This window comes from Macaca thibetana, chromosome 6, assembly GCF_024542745.1.
Source record: "Macaca thibetana thibetana isolate TM-01 chromosome 6, ASM2454274v1, whole genome shotgun sequence".
Taxonomy (NCBI): domain Eukaryota; kingdom Metazoa; phylum Chordata; class Mammalia; order Primates; family Cercopithecidae; genus Macaca; species Macaca thibetana.
Window position 1 is genome coordinate 175,096,064 of NC_065583.1, and position 14,653 is coordinate 175,110,716.

The 14,653-nt window shown below is 54.0% G+C and overlaps 1 protein-coding gene across 15 annotated transcripts in view; it reads right to left on the reverse strand.

The window, feature by feature from the left end:
- Window positions 1-14,653, reverse strand: part of NDUFS6 (NADH:ubiquinone oxidoreductase subunit S6) — a 183,703-nt gene that overhangs the window by 141,357 nt on the left and 27,693 nt on the right. The window contains exon 1 of one of the 15 annotated variants that reach the window (XM_050795292.1): window positions 11,433-11,436. The exons of 11 other annotated variants lie outside the window; for them this stretch is intronic. The gene's annotated coding sequence lies outside the window, so the exon portion shown is untranslated. Of the gene's footprint in view, window positions 1-282; window positions 287-3,533; window positions 3,538-10,949; window positions 10,954-11,432; window positions 11,437-14,653 lie in introns of those variants that run through there. 3 more of the 15 variants (XM_050795295.1, XM_050795287.1, XM_050795298.1) reach the window with 3 other exon arrangements.

A 14,653-nucleotide genomic window follows, 5' to 3' on the forward strand; every position in this document is an offset into this window, starting at 1 on the left:
GCTCGCCTCAAGCCACAGTACGTCACAGTGACGGAGTGATGAAAAACAGCTCTCAGAAAAGTGAAATACCGCTCCTCATCTCAGTATGTTTTGCTTGGAATTTGAAGAATTCACATCTAAACTTCTTGTTCTTGCATACTTAACTGTTTAAAAAAAGAAAACCACGTTGGTTTCTGTGTGAACATTTATAAGATATGCCCCAAATCCCAAACATTTATCTGAAAAATAAACCTCAAACTCTTTATCATAGCGTAGCTCTCCCTCCCCGTTTGACAGATGCCACCCCTGCCGCGAGACCCACTGCATACATCACACACACAGCAGCTATGACTCCTCCTGCCCAGGGGGTCCCTGCACCTCGGGCAGCCCTGAGCTCTGCGCCCACTGACAGACCACTCAGCACCACACCCTGCGTGCTTCCCAATGCCTCTATACCCATCACTCCCTTCCACCAGGCAACTGGCAGCGAGGGAGGGATGGACATCCTTCTTAGGTGCTCTGAGTGAGTTCTACAAGCTGTCCAAGGCCCTGGGGAAAAAGGCAGACTGCAGATGCAAACTGGCTCCTTGAGTGTGGCATGCACATCAGGCCCGGGCTAGGTGCTCGCATTAATGACCTTCGAAGCACCATGAAAGACAGGCATTCCAGGCTGGGCATTTCATGTCATATCCTCAAGGTCAAGCAGCTATTAGATGGCAGAGGCCGAATTTTAATCCTGGTGCGTCTGGCCACCCCAAAACACCAGACTCTCTGCAATCTACTATGTTGTTTAAAAAGAATCAAATGCGGCCAGGCGCGGTGGCTCAAGCCTGTAATCCCAGCACTTTGGGAGGCTGAGACAGGCGGATCACGAGGTCAGGAGATGGAGACCATCCTGGCTAACACGGTAAAACCCCGTCTCTACTAAAAAATACAAAAAACTAGCTGGGCGAGGTGGCGGGCGCCTGTACTCCCAGCTACTCGGGAGGCTGAGGCAGGAGAATGGCGTGAACCCGGGAGGCGGAGCTTGCAGTGAGCCGAGATCTGGCCACTGCACTCCAGCCTGGGCGACAGAGCGAGACTCCGTCTCAAAAAAAAAAAAAAAAAAAAGAATCAGATGCTTTTCAGTGATGGTGAGTGAGCTAATAAAAATCACCCTGTGTGGCAAAGGGTAGCGACAGTTCCTCACTCACCCCGTGGGGCCGACTACTTTGTTCCCTCAGCCCCTGGATAATGTTGACTTGTGCTGATGCAGCCAGATTTTCTATGGTCAGTCCTTTTTTGGAAAATAAGGCTCTACTGTAACCACAAAGAAAAGAAAAGGTGACATGCCCCCGGGGCCTGCAGTTATGGGCAGGGCTTGCACATCCCCTGAGTCTAAGCAGCTCTCTGCCGGCGAAGCTGGGTGTGGCACAACCCCTCTGCTCCTGAGAGACCCCCATGCACACCCTCATCTCCACTCCTCGCTCAGCGACGTCATGGCAGCAGCTTGAAATCAGCCAGGGTGGGGGTATTTACACCACAGCAGTCAGCGCACACTGCGGAGCAAGGCTGTCTTCCCCAGACACAGAGTTTCTCAGTGTTAACAATCACACCACAGGACTACACTAAGAAAATATGTTGAGAGCCCAGGTGATCTTCCTCATGCATTGGAAATATAAAATTAAATTGAATTTAAAAACTAGAGGGTCAACATTTGACAACGGTTCGTAAATGAAAGCATAAGAATAAAACTACTATAAAGTAAATTTTAGTGACAAGTTTTTTTTTTTTTTTTAGTGGCGATAATATGTACTGAGTCCTTTTTAACGCTTTAACATGGGGATTGATGCCACCGTCACAGGGCAGCCATGCCCCTCACCCGAGACTCTGGGGTGCCTCCCATGGACACAGCACCATCCGTTTTCAAGCAATCACTTTAAGAGAAGCTCCATGAATGAAATCCATCAGCCACCCTAAGTTTCTCCAGCATATGGCTGGCTCGTGAAAACAGAAATGCCTTCCAGTTTCAACCTATGAGGCCTTGAGCCTGTTTGGGCAGGAGCTGGTGCTTCTGGTGCTGTGGCCAGATGCTGTGCCTGGTACCTCAAGCATGAAATCAAGAAAACTCTTCCAGCTCAGGTTTATGACATTACTGGTCAATGTCACAGAGGAATTCAAAGCTTCTCTATCTTTCCTAACCATGCAGTCCACGCTTGGGCAATTCACTGAACAATGACGACGAGACACCCTCATCTCTATCTCTGCACACCAAACACAGAATTCTCTCTTGGCCCCCTTACAAGGCTGATGTATGAGCCAAACCTGGCCCAAGGAGGAGTCCCAAAGGGCTGCAGAAGAGCAAAGTATCCACCCCATGCATACCTCCATGCTGGCCCCATTCCCACCCGCCTTCCATCTCTCAGGAATCAGGAATCAGAAGGGGTCTACATTTCCCAGAAAACATTTACTGCTTCTACCTGGGTCCTTCTACTGGTCCCAGGAAGGGAGAACACATTCAGGGAGGATTAAGTTCTACTGTTTCCAAATTTGGAAAGGAAACTTCTTTTGTCCTCCAACCTTTGGGAAAAAGAAGATGCTCAAAAGAGAGCCCCTCAATGGAGTATCTCAAGGCTCTTCAAACAGATGACTTCTTTGTCTTATGAATAAATTATGGAAACTCCTTTTTCTTCCAGGGTTAGCAATGTCACAATTAATTATGTACCAATGACAATGGATTTGGAAATATGGAAAAGTGTCGTGAATGTCTCAATGTGTGGTCAAGACTTCATCTTCTGTAAATAGCGGAGTCACCATCACCAGAACCTCTTCCCCTTGCAAATGAGCCTTCAGCTGTAGACTAGACTCCCAGGGTGGTGGGCAGGTCGGCTGACGGGGTGAGTGCATGTGTGTGGGAGCCACACACTTGTGTGACTAGCTGCATTTGGCACTATTTATTGTCTGTGTTTCTTTTCCTTTGTAAGGGCACTAAAAATTGACCACAGAATGAGAATATCATTATCCCAACTCTCCTCAAGAAGCTTCACTTTTCTTTCACGCTGCTAGCCTGCTGTAAGCATTTGTCTTGCTTTTAGATTTCACTTAAGATAATAGAATTCCAAAGTAGACACCTACATTCTCAGCTTTTGAACTTTCCCTGTGACTTATGTGTCCTGAGCACAAGGCCATCTTTATACTGAGATGAACAGAATTTAGTTGAAGATTTCTATACACTGTCTCCTTCCCACTCCATGCGGTGCATATCTGTGCTTGGCAAGCCTGCCATGCTCACAGCCCCTACTTGAGGGCGGAAAGCTTCAAACACCCAGGGAGTCCTGTGCCTGACCCAGCTGCCTTGGCCAGGTCCAAGGCAGACAATTGGGGTTTAGGGGTGAATGGGGGATGGGCCCTGCTCAACACCTTTCTCCAGCTGAGAGTGCTGATGGATAGAGCCTCCACAGGACTCAGCCCTTACCCTTAACCCTTATCCTCAGCTTTAGACAATGGACACGACCAGGCAAACCCTGGCCTGAGGAAAGGGGGTCCACACTCTGTCCTGTTTCCAGGCCTGGGAACCCCCTGGCTCTCTGTGTGCCATGGAAAGGGCTGGAGGGAGCTGGTGTGCAGCTGCTGGGCTTCTGCAGATGTGTGTTCTCAGAGCTTGGTGCCCCCGGCTGTCTTTGTCATGCTGTTCTCTGTGGCACGAGTCTTCTTTTTAGCTGAAACCTCCTTCTGTAGACCCCAGGCCCCTCCCTGTCCTCTCCTCCGAGAGGTGTGGTACTGACTAGGCAGCCAAGAAATCCCGATGCAGGCAGGGTCCACGGGAACAGGCTGGGCAGGACCCTGGTCAGGGGTCTGTCTCAGACACAGCCCTTACCAGATAGCTGAGGCCCTATAGAGGCGTGGAGGGCCAGGGAAGTCACTGCCCTACTGCCACATACCCGGGATGCATGGTTCACCATGCCCCCAGCCCTGGCACTCACACAAGCCCACAAGCTCATCCCAGCTCTCCTGCACAAGCCCTGTCCCCACCCTGCTGGCTCGTCATGCCTCAGATACACGTGGGCCTCAGACGCATGTCATCAGATCTTAGCCTCCTTCGTCACCAGGTCTGCTGGCTGCATGCTGTGAACCCCAAAATTCTGAGACAGGTCTCCATTTAGAAAGTTTATTTTGCCAAGGTTGAGGGCGTACGCCTGTGACACAACCTCAGGAGGTCCTGCCGACATGTACCCCAGGTCAGCACAGCTTGGTTTTATATATTTTAGGGAGATATAAGACATCAGTCACCTTGTGGAAGATGAACATTGGTTTGGTCGGGAAAGGTGGGACAATTCGAAGCAAAGGTGGGACAATTCGGGGAGGGGGCTCCCAGGTCAAAGGTAGGTAAGAGACAAGTGGCTGCCTTCTTTTGAGCTTCCGATGAGCCTCTCCAAAGGAGGCAATCTGATCTGCATTCATCTCAGTGAGCAGAGGGCGACTTTCAATAGAATGGGAAGCAGGTTTGCTCCAAGCAGTTCTCAACTTGACTCTTCCCTTTAGCTTAGTGATGTGGGGACCCTAGATTTATTTCCTTTCACAATGCCCACAGCACCCATCCAGGAAGACACCTCATCACAGAGAGGGGTTCAATGTGGAGCTGGGGACACTGGTGGGGACGTGGGGGCCTCAACATTTCCTCCACAGCTGCTCACTGCCCTGGCTGAGCTTGGGTCTCTGCACACATTCCTGTGTCCCACGGTCCCCAGCTCTGGCCCTCCTCTCCGGAGGCCAACAGTGACCTTCCAGTTTTCGGAGCTCGTTGACAGTCTGATGTCCTCACTGGCTAGACACCCCCACACTCTCTTCTCTGCTCTGTCAAGACCACCCTCTCCTGTGGGCGGGGCTCCATGGGTCACACTCTCACCCCCTCCCCCAGCACAGCCACTGCACGCAGCCCCCACACCGGCCAGCCCCGACGCCTCCCTGCACACCTGCTCTCTCTCAGGCAGGAGAGCTCACTGCACCTGCAAGGCAGGCAGAGGCCAGGCTGGGGAGGACACAGAACCCAGGACCACCCAACCCTGTCCTCCCCTCGCCCCCAGGGTGTCCAGAAAGACTGCAGAAGGTCCCCGCAGGCAGATGTGAGCACTGCGGGTTATTCCAGGCACTGCCCCAACCCCTACTGAAAAGTCCATTTTCACCACAACCCCAGGCTGGGCCACGCCCCCTGGATCACCCGCGCGAGAAACCTGCAGAGCGCCCTGCAGACAGGGCAAAAGGGAGCCCAGGCCCCAAGAGAGACTTAAGGCCTCCAAACCCAGAGATTTCTCTGCAAGCTCGTGCCCTTGAGGGCTGGGAGTCGGGAGACCAGCGCCAGGCCTGGCCGCGCAAATGCTGGGGTACAGGAGCTTCCGGGGCCGGGGAGAACACCCGCCTGTCCAGGGTACAGAGGTGGAGGTTGGGGAAGAACCTGGAGGTGGGAACTCGGAGTTCCATCCGGGGTGAGACATCTCTCCCACAGCAGGATGAGGGGGAAATTCTGGCATAGACTCCTGGGACACTCTCCTGAGGCCGGGTACAGTGGAATCCCTGGCTTGGCCCTCGCCCCCTGCGATCCCCACGGCGGCTGAGAGTTGGAGCAAAAGCCCAGAAGGGGCTGGGCGCGGTGGCTCACGCCTGGAATCCCAGCACTTGGGGAGGCTGAGGCGGGCGGATCACGAGGTCAGGAGATTGAGACCATCCTGGCTAACACGGTGAAACCCCGTCTCTACTAAAAATAAAAAATAAATAAATAAATAAATAAATAAATAAATAAAATTAGCCGGGCGTGGTGGCGGGCTCCTGTAGTCCCAGCTACTCGGGAGGCTGAGGCAGGAGAATGGCGTGAACCTGGGAAGCGGAGCTTGCAGTGAGCGGAGATCGTGCCACTGCACTCCAGCCTGGGCGACAGAGCGAGACTCCGTCTCAAAAACAAAACAAAACAAAAGCCCAGAAGCGCGGCGGGAGGGCGAGGCCAGCGTACACGCCGTACCCCCACTGAGGCTCGACCGGGCCCACTCCGGTTCCAGGGTCACCGCCGCCTCTTCCCAGCGCCCCGAACCGCTTTGACTGACGCGCTGGCTGCACCTACAGCCCACGAGGCTGCCCGGAGGGAGACCGCGCGCCCCCGCCCCGCGCGCCCCCGCCCCGCGCGCCCCCCCCCCGCGCCCCCCCGCCCCGCGCGCCCCCGCCCCGCGCGCCCCCGCCCCCGCGCGCCCCCGCCCCGCGCGCCCCCGCCCCCGCGCGCGCCCCCGCCCCGCGCGCCCCCGCCCCGCGCGCCCCCGCCCCGCACCTCCGGGAGCAACTCGGACCCCTCAGACCCAAAGGCCTCGCTTCCCGGGCGGCGCCCGCCCTCGGTCCTGCGGGGGCCAGAGCCGAGACCCCGAAGTCCGCGGCTACAGTCCCCGGTTCCCAGGGCAACGGCGCCACCGCTCGGCGGGCGCGGAGACCGCACCGCTGGGGCGAGACCCGCTGGGGAGCGGAGGAGGGGATGGCGGCGCCACGGGGAGGCCGGGACTCAGCGTCTTAGTCCGGGGAATAGCGCCAGGGAGCGGAGTCTGACCCCGGCCTGGGTTGGGGCGCAGGGTGGGGGCGGGAGACGCAGCCTTCGGAGCAGCCCCGGGGCCACCGCCTGCCGCCTGCAGAGCGCCCTTTAGAGGCCCGGGAGCCCAGGGACCCTGGAGTTCCCGCTGCCCGCCCCTTCCTGCAGCCGCGGAGTTGGGCTGGAAGGTGCTGCGCTCTAGGAGGTGCCACAGGCAGGCAGGAGACACGGGATCCGCCCGTCTCAACCAGTCCGGGCTGGACGGGGACACCCTCTGCTCCTGCCCCACCCTGCCTACCCCTGCTTTATAAAGAGTTCCCCTTAGAACACGATTGTCCAGCCCACCGCTGGGGCAGCATGCGGCCCAGGATGGCTCTGAATGCGGCCCAACACAAATTCGTAAATTTCTTAAAACATTATGAGATTTTTTCAGCAAGAAAAAAACAAACAATCCCATCAAAAATTGGGCTAAGGACATGAATGGACAGTTTTCAAAAGAAAATATACAAATGGCCAACAAGCATATGGAAAAATGCTCGAAGTCACTGATGATCAGGGAAATGCAAATCAAAACCACAATGTGATACCACCTTACTCTGCAAAAACTGCCAAAATCCAAAAAATCAAAAAATAATAGATGCTGGCGTGGATGCATTTGAAAAAGAAACACTTCGGTCGGGCATGGTGGCTCATGCCTGTAATCCCAGCACTTTGGGAGGCCGAGGTGGGAGGATCAGTTGAGGTCAGGAGTTTAAGACCAGCCTGGCCAACATGGCTAAACCCCATCTCTACTGAAAATACAAAAATTAGCCGGGCACCTGTAATCCCAGCCAATCGGGAGGCTGAGACAGGAGAATCACTTGAACCTGGGAGGCGGAGGTTGCTGGTGGGAACATAAACTAGTACAACCACTATGGAAAACAGTGTGGAGATTCCTTAAAGAACTAAAAGTAGAACTACTGTTTGATCCAGCAATCCCACTACTGAGTATGTACCCAGAGGAAAAAAAAACTCATTTTACGAAAAAGATACTCACAGCACAATTTGCAACTGCAGAAATATGGAACCAGCCCAAATGCCCATCGACCAACCAGTGGATAAAGAAACTGTGGTATATAAATACCATGGAATACTACTCAGCCATGAAAAGGACTGAAATAATGGAATTCACAGCGACTTGGATGGAGTTGGAGACTATTATTCTTTTTTTTTTTTTTTTTTTTTTGGAGACAGAGTCTCGCTCTGTCGCTCAGGCTGGAGTGCAGTGGCCGGACCTCAGCTCACTGCAAGCTCCGCCTCCTGGGTTTATGCCATTCTCCTGCCTCAGCCTCCCGAGTAGCTGGGACTACAGGCGCCTGCCGCCTCGCCCGGCTAGTTTTTTGTATTTTTTAGTAGAGATGGGGTTTCACCCTGTTAGCCAGGATGGTCTCGATCTCCTGACCTCGTGATCCGCCCGTCTCGGCCTCCCAAAGTGCTGGGATTACAGGCTTGAGCCACCGCGCCCGGCCCTGGAGACTATTATTCTAAATGAAGTAACTCAGGAATGAAAAACCAAACATCGTATGTTCTCACTCATATGTGGCAGCTAAACTATGAGTACACAAAGGCATAAAAATGATACATTGGACTTGGGGGACTCGTGGGAAAGGGTGGGGCATGGCAAGGGTTAAAAGCCTACACATTGGGTACAGTGTACACTGCTTGGGCAATGGGTGCATCAAAATCTCAGAAATCACCACGAAAGAACTTATTCATGTAATCAAACACCACCTGTCCCCCAAAAAACATATTGAAATAAAATACAAATCAAAAATAAATAAAATTTAAAAATTAATTATGAGGTTTTCTGCAATGTTTTTTAAGCTCATCAACTATCATTAGTTTTAGTATAGTTTACGTATGGCCCAAGACAATTCACCTTCCAGTGTGGACCAGGGAAGACAAAAGATTGGACACCCCCATCTCACAAGGAGACCAGGGACCCTCCAGGGGCAGCCCAGGGCCAGCCACTTTGTGGGAGACACCTGACACAGGATTCCCACATTCTCACCTGGAGCTCCACATCCTCACTTGGACCTCCCCATCCTCACCAGAACCTTCACATTCTCACCTGGACTGCCCCACGTTCTCACTTGGACCTCCCTATATTCTCATCTGGACCTCCACATCCTCACCTGGACCTTCAATCCTCACTTGGACCTCCACTTTGTCACCTGGACCTTCGCGTTCTCACCAGGACCTTCATGTTCTCACCTGGACATCTTTGTCCTCACCTGGATCTCCACATCCTCACCTGGACCTCTACATCCTCTCCTGGACCTCCACATCCTCATCTGGACCTCTGCATCCTCATCTGGACCTCCACATCCTCACCTGGTTCTCCCATCCTCACCTGGACTTCCCCTTGTTCTACCTGGACCTCCACTTTCTCACTTGGAACTCCACATACTCACTTGGACCTCCACTTTCTCACCTGGACTTGAGTGTTCTCTCCAGGACCTCCACGCTCTCATCTGGCCCTTCCCTTGGCTCTCCCGCCCTCAGCACAGAGTCCAGACACCCTGTTCCTGAAGGGCTGCCATGATGATGGTGAGCACTCCTCACAGTTGCAGGGCCAGGCAGGACAGGGTATGGTCAGTGTACAGAGGAGCCTGTGGCATTCCTCCATCCCTGGGGGTTCCAAGCACCAGTCTCAGCATGCTTCCTTCTCCTGTCAGCAGAAGCAACAGAGCATCTTCAGGCAACAAGGCCAGAGGATGTCTCAAGGCAAAGCAGCTCCCGTTTGCGTCATTGGGGCCACCACCCACTGAGAAAACCAGCTGCCTTCACTGGAAGCTGCCCCTTCCTCGGCAGACCCAGCTCAGCACGAGCACAGCTTGACTAGATGGAACGCAAGAGGCCGCCTTTTGCAACTCAGCTGCAGTGGGGCCCATGAACCAACACTCATTCATTCATTCATTCATTCACTACCAAATGTTTTTGCAGCCCTCACTATACAGTAGAAAGCTCTGTGGGGGGTACGGCATGCATAAAACTGGAAAAAGAAGTCCCTGGCTTTGAGGACCTTGCACTCCCAAAGGGGACGTTTGGGGTAACTGTTGCCATGGCAAGGCAGCATGGTGCAGCAGCTTTAGGACACCCTTGGCAGTCAGACTGCCAGGTTCAGCAGCCCCTCTCCGCCACCACCCACGGCAAACTCAGGCATGTTTCTCAGGCCTCCCTGCCTCAGCTGGGGACAATCACAGTGTTTCCTCCCTGAGATTGGGGATTACATGAGCTGATCCAGGAAGGGCTTAGTAAATATCTGTTTGTATTGAGGACTGAGGAATTATTAAAAATAACACCATAATATAACATGACAATATTTTAGCAAATGGCTGCTATAAGACAGAGCCGATGAGAATCATTCTCTCAGACAGGCAGACCCTCTCAATAGCCTTGTGCTCTTGGATCATGGCGTTAGTGCAGCGGGCATATTGACACCTTTGTGGCTGTCATGTCCAGTCAGTGGAGTGACAAAGAGCCAACCGTAGACTTGACATAACCTGCGTAGACAAGTATTCCCTCCCGCTGTTACTTTTGTGTCTACCTTCCTTGAAGAAATAAAACACAGGTCTTTTGGTTCAGAACAAAATGGTGTTTCAAGAAACTCAGCAGGAAATTCATCAAATCTTAGAATCTTAATGTGAAGGGATCTTAGTGTCTCCTGACGTGACACAATGGAACGAGATGCGGCCAGTGTAGCCCATGGTAATAGCATGAAGAGAAGACAGGCCACTTTGCCAAAGCCCCGCAGGGGCCGTCTCCCTGCTGGCATCCCAAGCGCTCAACCTGGGACCGCCTGCTGCCCCCGCAGGCTGTGGCCCTGGACGTGGAAGACATCTGAGTCCGGACCTGCACACCGGTCTCCGTCAAAGCCTGCAGCCTCGAGCCTTTGGCTTCCTGGGAGGGCCTCAGCTTACTGACCCCGGAGCAGCAGCTCCGACTGTCACTCTGGTCCCTGCAGGAGCGTTTCTTGTGAGTGAAGGTCCTGTGGGAATCCTTCCTTAGGGAAGTGACGGTGGGGAGAAGCCCCTCCAGGGACCCCTGTGAGGAAGGAGCAGGAAGAGCTGGAATCTGCCAAAGAGGGAGAAGAGTGAATGTCCCAGGACTCCCCCCGCCCCCGCCGGGGGTGCAGCCACAGGGCAGCTGGGAGGGAGCTCCTCATCCCTGGTTTATGGCAGACGGTCACCCTTACCCTGTTTCCCTCAAAATCGAAGGACGACAAGAATGCTGTCCCTTTGGCTGTCCTTGTTGCGGCCGGATGGAGAGGAAGATGTGGAAGACACACCCTCTCATCCAAGGACAGAGGATTTTAAAAGTCCCAGGGAAAGGAGGCAGAGAGTTGCATTTCAGCGGAGTTAGAAACAGAAGTCTGGGAAGGCATTTGCCCCCCCTGCTACCCCAGGATGTGGGAGCAAAGCAGCCAAGGCACTGGAATTGTGTTTTCCCCAAGCCCCCAAACCCCAGTATGATCATGGGAGGCCTCCCGTCCTCCCTCCAAGCTCCAGAACCAATGTCTGCCTCCCCAGGCCCAGCTGCCCGTGTGCGGCGTGAAGCCAGGGAACGTGGATGCTGCAGAAGAAGGCACCTGGGCTGAGGCGGACCATGCCCCTCTGGACACTGGGAACCTAGGGCCGCCCAGGGAAGGTGACCCCGTGTGTGTCAGGCAACACGCCAACCAAGGTTCAGAGCCTTTACAGGCCACGAGCTGTGAGGCTGGCAGCAGCCGGGGCAGTCCCTATGGGGCAGAAGGGGCTGCAAGGCAGACAGGAAGGGAAGCAGGAGGGCTGTGCAGCCTGTGGGCCATGAAGGCCTAAGCCCCTGTGGGCAACACTGAGCCGGTGGCCTCAGCTGTGGAGGCAGCTCCCGGCCCCCGCGGCAGCGCCTGACTGCCTGCCACCCTCCCCGCCTGCCTTGAACACTGTACATGCCTCTGCTTCCTGAACCTCCCACAGATGTGCCTGTGAAAACGTGTGATAAGGAGAAAAATTGTTCTTGCCTATCCCTGGCATCACAGTGAGGGGGTGCAGGGTAAGGAGACACCTGCATTTTGGAAATCGGCTATGATGTCTTGTACATCAGCGTGGCTGGGCCGGGGCACCCTACGAAGCATGAAACTCTCCCGGTGAGGCTATGGGGCTGCTGTGTGGTGGAAATGACAACCCCAGTGCGGCAGCTTCGAGTCAGGGAGAATTCTTGCATGTGGGGGCCCTTGCGCCACCGTGGGAGGCCTGCAGAGCGAGACCAAGGTGTCCCCGAGAGAGAGGAAGCCGCACCTGCAGACAGCTCCTGCCGGAGCGCCCCAGCCTGGCCTTCCTGTGACCTGCCCTGGGGACCTCAGACGTGTCTGGCAGCCCCCAGCTTGGCCAACAGTTCCTTGAATAATTTATATATACGATTTGTCTTGTTTTAATTTTATTCTCCCACTGCCCTTAATGATTCCAGGTACCTCAGAATCTTTGGGAAATACAAGTAGAGAAGGAGAATGATGGGTGACAGAGGGCAGGACAAGCAGACAACACGGAGTTCGTCTGATGGTCGGTGACATTTCCAGTTCTGGGAAGAGAAGTGGGGGGTCTTCCCCCAACCTGCGCAGGGCCGTGAGCTCAGAACAAACCCTGTCAACCACACATGAGAGACAGCAGCACTGGGGTCAGAATCCCAGCACGGACGGTGTTTCCTTTCCAGAGACGTTGGTGAACCTCAGCCTGTGGGCGATGCCTGCGGAGGCTGAAAACCAGCCCCTGAAGATACCCACGCCCTGATCTCCAGAGCCTGTGGACACTGCAGAGAGGGGCCTTGGCGGATGTGGTGCAGCTGAGGACCCCGAATGCACCACCTGGCTGATCCTGGGGGTCCTAAATGGCATCGCAGGGGTCTCTCGGAAGAGGGAGGCCGGAGATTTGGTGCACAGAGGTGGGGGTGTGAAGATGGAGGAGAGGGGCTGGCCCTGAAGACGCAACAGTGCAGCCGCCAGCAACGACACCAGCGGCCACCAGAGTTGCCCGGGCAGGGAGCAGATGGGCCCGGGGATGGCCCTGCCGGCACCTCAGTTGGGGTTGGTGACACTCGTTGTGGGCTTCTGGCCTGAAATCTGTGTAAGCTGCTGTTTCTCGCCTGTTTTACTTGCATTATCTTCTGTCTCCATTTGCCCCAAAGACTGAAAACAAAGAGGTAGGTGGTGATTTCAGGCACAGCCCAAAGGAGGCGCTGGCTCCCTTTGCAGGATTCCCTTTAGCGGTTACAAGAGCAGCTGCTCTTGCCTTTGCCCTGGGCCTGTGGGAACGGCATTCAGTCTTTGCAATGAAGTGTGATGTAGCTGCACGTCTGTCATAGACAAAGCTCATAGGGTTGAAGAGTTTCCTTCTATTCCGAGTCTGCTAAGAATTTTTATCAAGACTATATATTGATTTTTTAAAATGCTTTTTAGATTTCCTATCAAGATGTGCTATTCTTTTAAAATGTTATTGGACCCAATTTTCCCAATTCGTTAGTGTTTAAACCTATGTTCATGAGAAGTGTGTCCCCAGGGCCCTGGAGCCTGTGCGTCCTCCCACCGCTGGCTCCCAGCTCCCAGCTGCAGCTCCTGTCTGCTCACGCTGACCACCCCCTCGAACCTCAGTGGACAGCCGGCTGCTTCTCCTCTACTGTGCCCTCCAGTGGGAGAGCCCTCAACTGGGCCTTCTCTCTGTGAGTCACAGACTATTCGGGATGGAGGGAGAGGGATAAGGGAGGCAGGAGCCACCGCACAGAACAGGAAAGCATGAATTCCAGACCTCATCAACCCCTCCACACCGACTTCACCCCTGGCTCCTCCTACCTCCCCTGGCTGCTGCCCTGGGCCTGGAGCTCCCTCTGGAGGGACAAAGTGTCCCCTCCTGCCCCCTTGGGACACCTGCACCTGCCATCCCCACCTCCCAGGCCCTGGGGCTGGGGCAGAGGGCACTGAAAACCCCTCCATACTGGTCCTCAGAGGTGTTTCTCTGGCTTGGTTCCCACTCCCCGTGGAATCCTCCGCCCTTTGTTTTTTTTTTTTTTGTTTGTTTGTTTTTTGTTTTTTTTGTTTGTTTGTTTTTTTTGAGACGGAGTCTCGCTGTGTCTCCCAGGCTGGAGTGCAGTGGCGTGATCTCGGCTCACTGCAAGCTCCGCCTCCCGGGTTCACGCCATTCTCCCGCCTCAGCCTCCCAAATAGCTGAGACTACAGGCGCCCGCCACCACGCCCGGCTAGTTTTTTGTATTTTTAGTAGAGACGGGGTTTCACCATGTTAGCCAGGATAGTCTCGATCTCCTGACCTCGTGATCCACCCGCCTCGGCCTCCCAAAGTGCTGGGATTACAGGCTTGAGCCACCGCGCCCGGCCTCCTCTGCCCTTTGGACCTCTACTGCACGTTCCCAAACAAAAGCGTGCTCTGCTCTGGGTCCTTCCTTTAGAAGCGTCGCCAGGCTCTGCGGGCAGCCCCTTCATGGTTTCCAAGATTCTAGGACATTCTCCAGTGGAGCCCAGGATCTCCAGGTGGTAACAGTCCTTACGCTTCCTTCCCAGAGCAACTGCTGGAGTTGCAGATGAATAGCTTGATTTACTGAATAATTTATAAGATTTCAACCATCAAGGTTTTTACAACCATAGTTAGTAAATTTTAAATATCCATATATATGCACTCCCAACAATCATAGCTGCTACTGATTTAGACACTACTGTGTGCCAGGGGTTTCGGGTTTATTGTTCCCAATCTTGACCACAATCCTATAAAACATGCCCTCCTTCTATGAGCATGGAAACAGAATCTCATACAAACAGAATGATCTTTCCAAAGCTACACGACTGGTAAGTTCAAGAATTAATATTTGGATCCAGGCCTATTTGGTTCAAAATTCTGCGTTCAACACGACACCCGTGTGCCCATCACTGAACAGCTGGAGAACTTCGTGAGTTCCTAGGACCCACCTGTGTCTCTGCAATGAGATGGTCACAGGACACTCAGGCATTTCATCAGCAACCCCTTCAGGTGGAGTCCTGAGCGGGGCCAGTGTGCCTTCTCCAGCACTTCAGCTCTTAGTTTCCATTAAGAAGAATCCAGCTCCTTCAGAAGG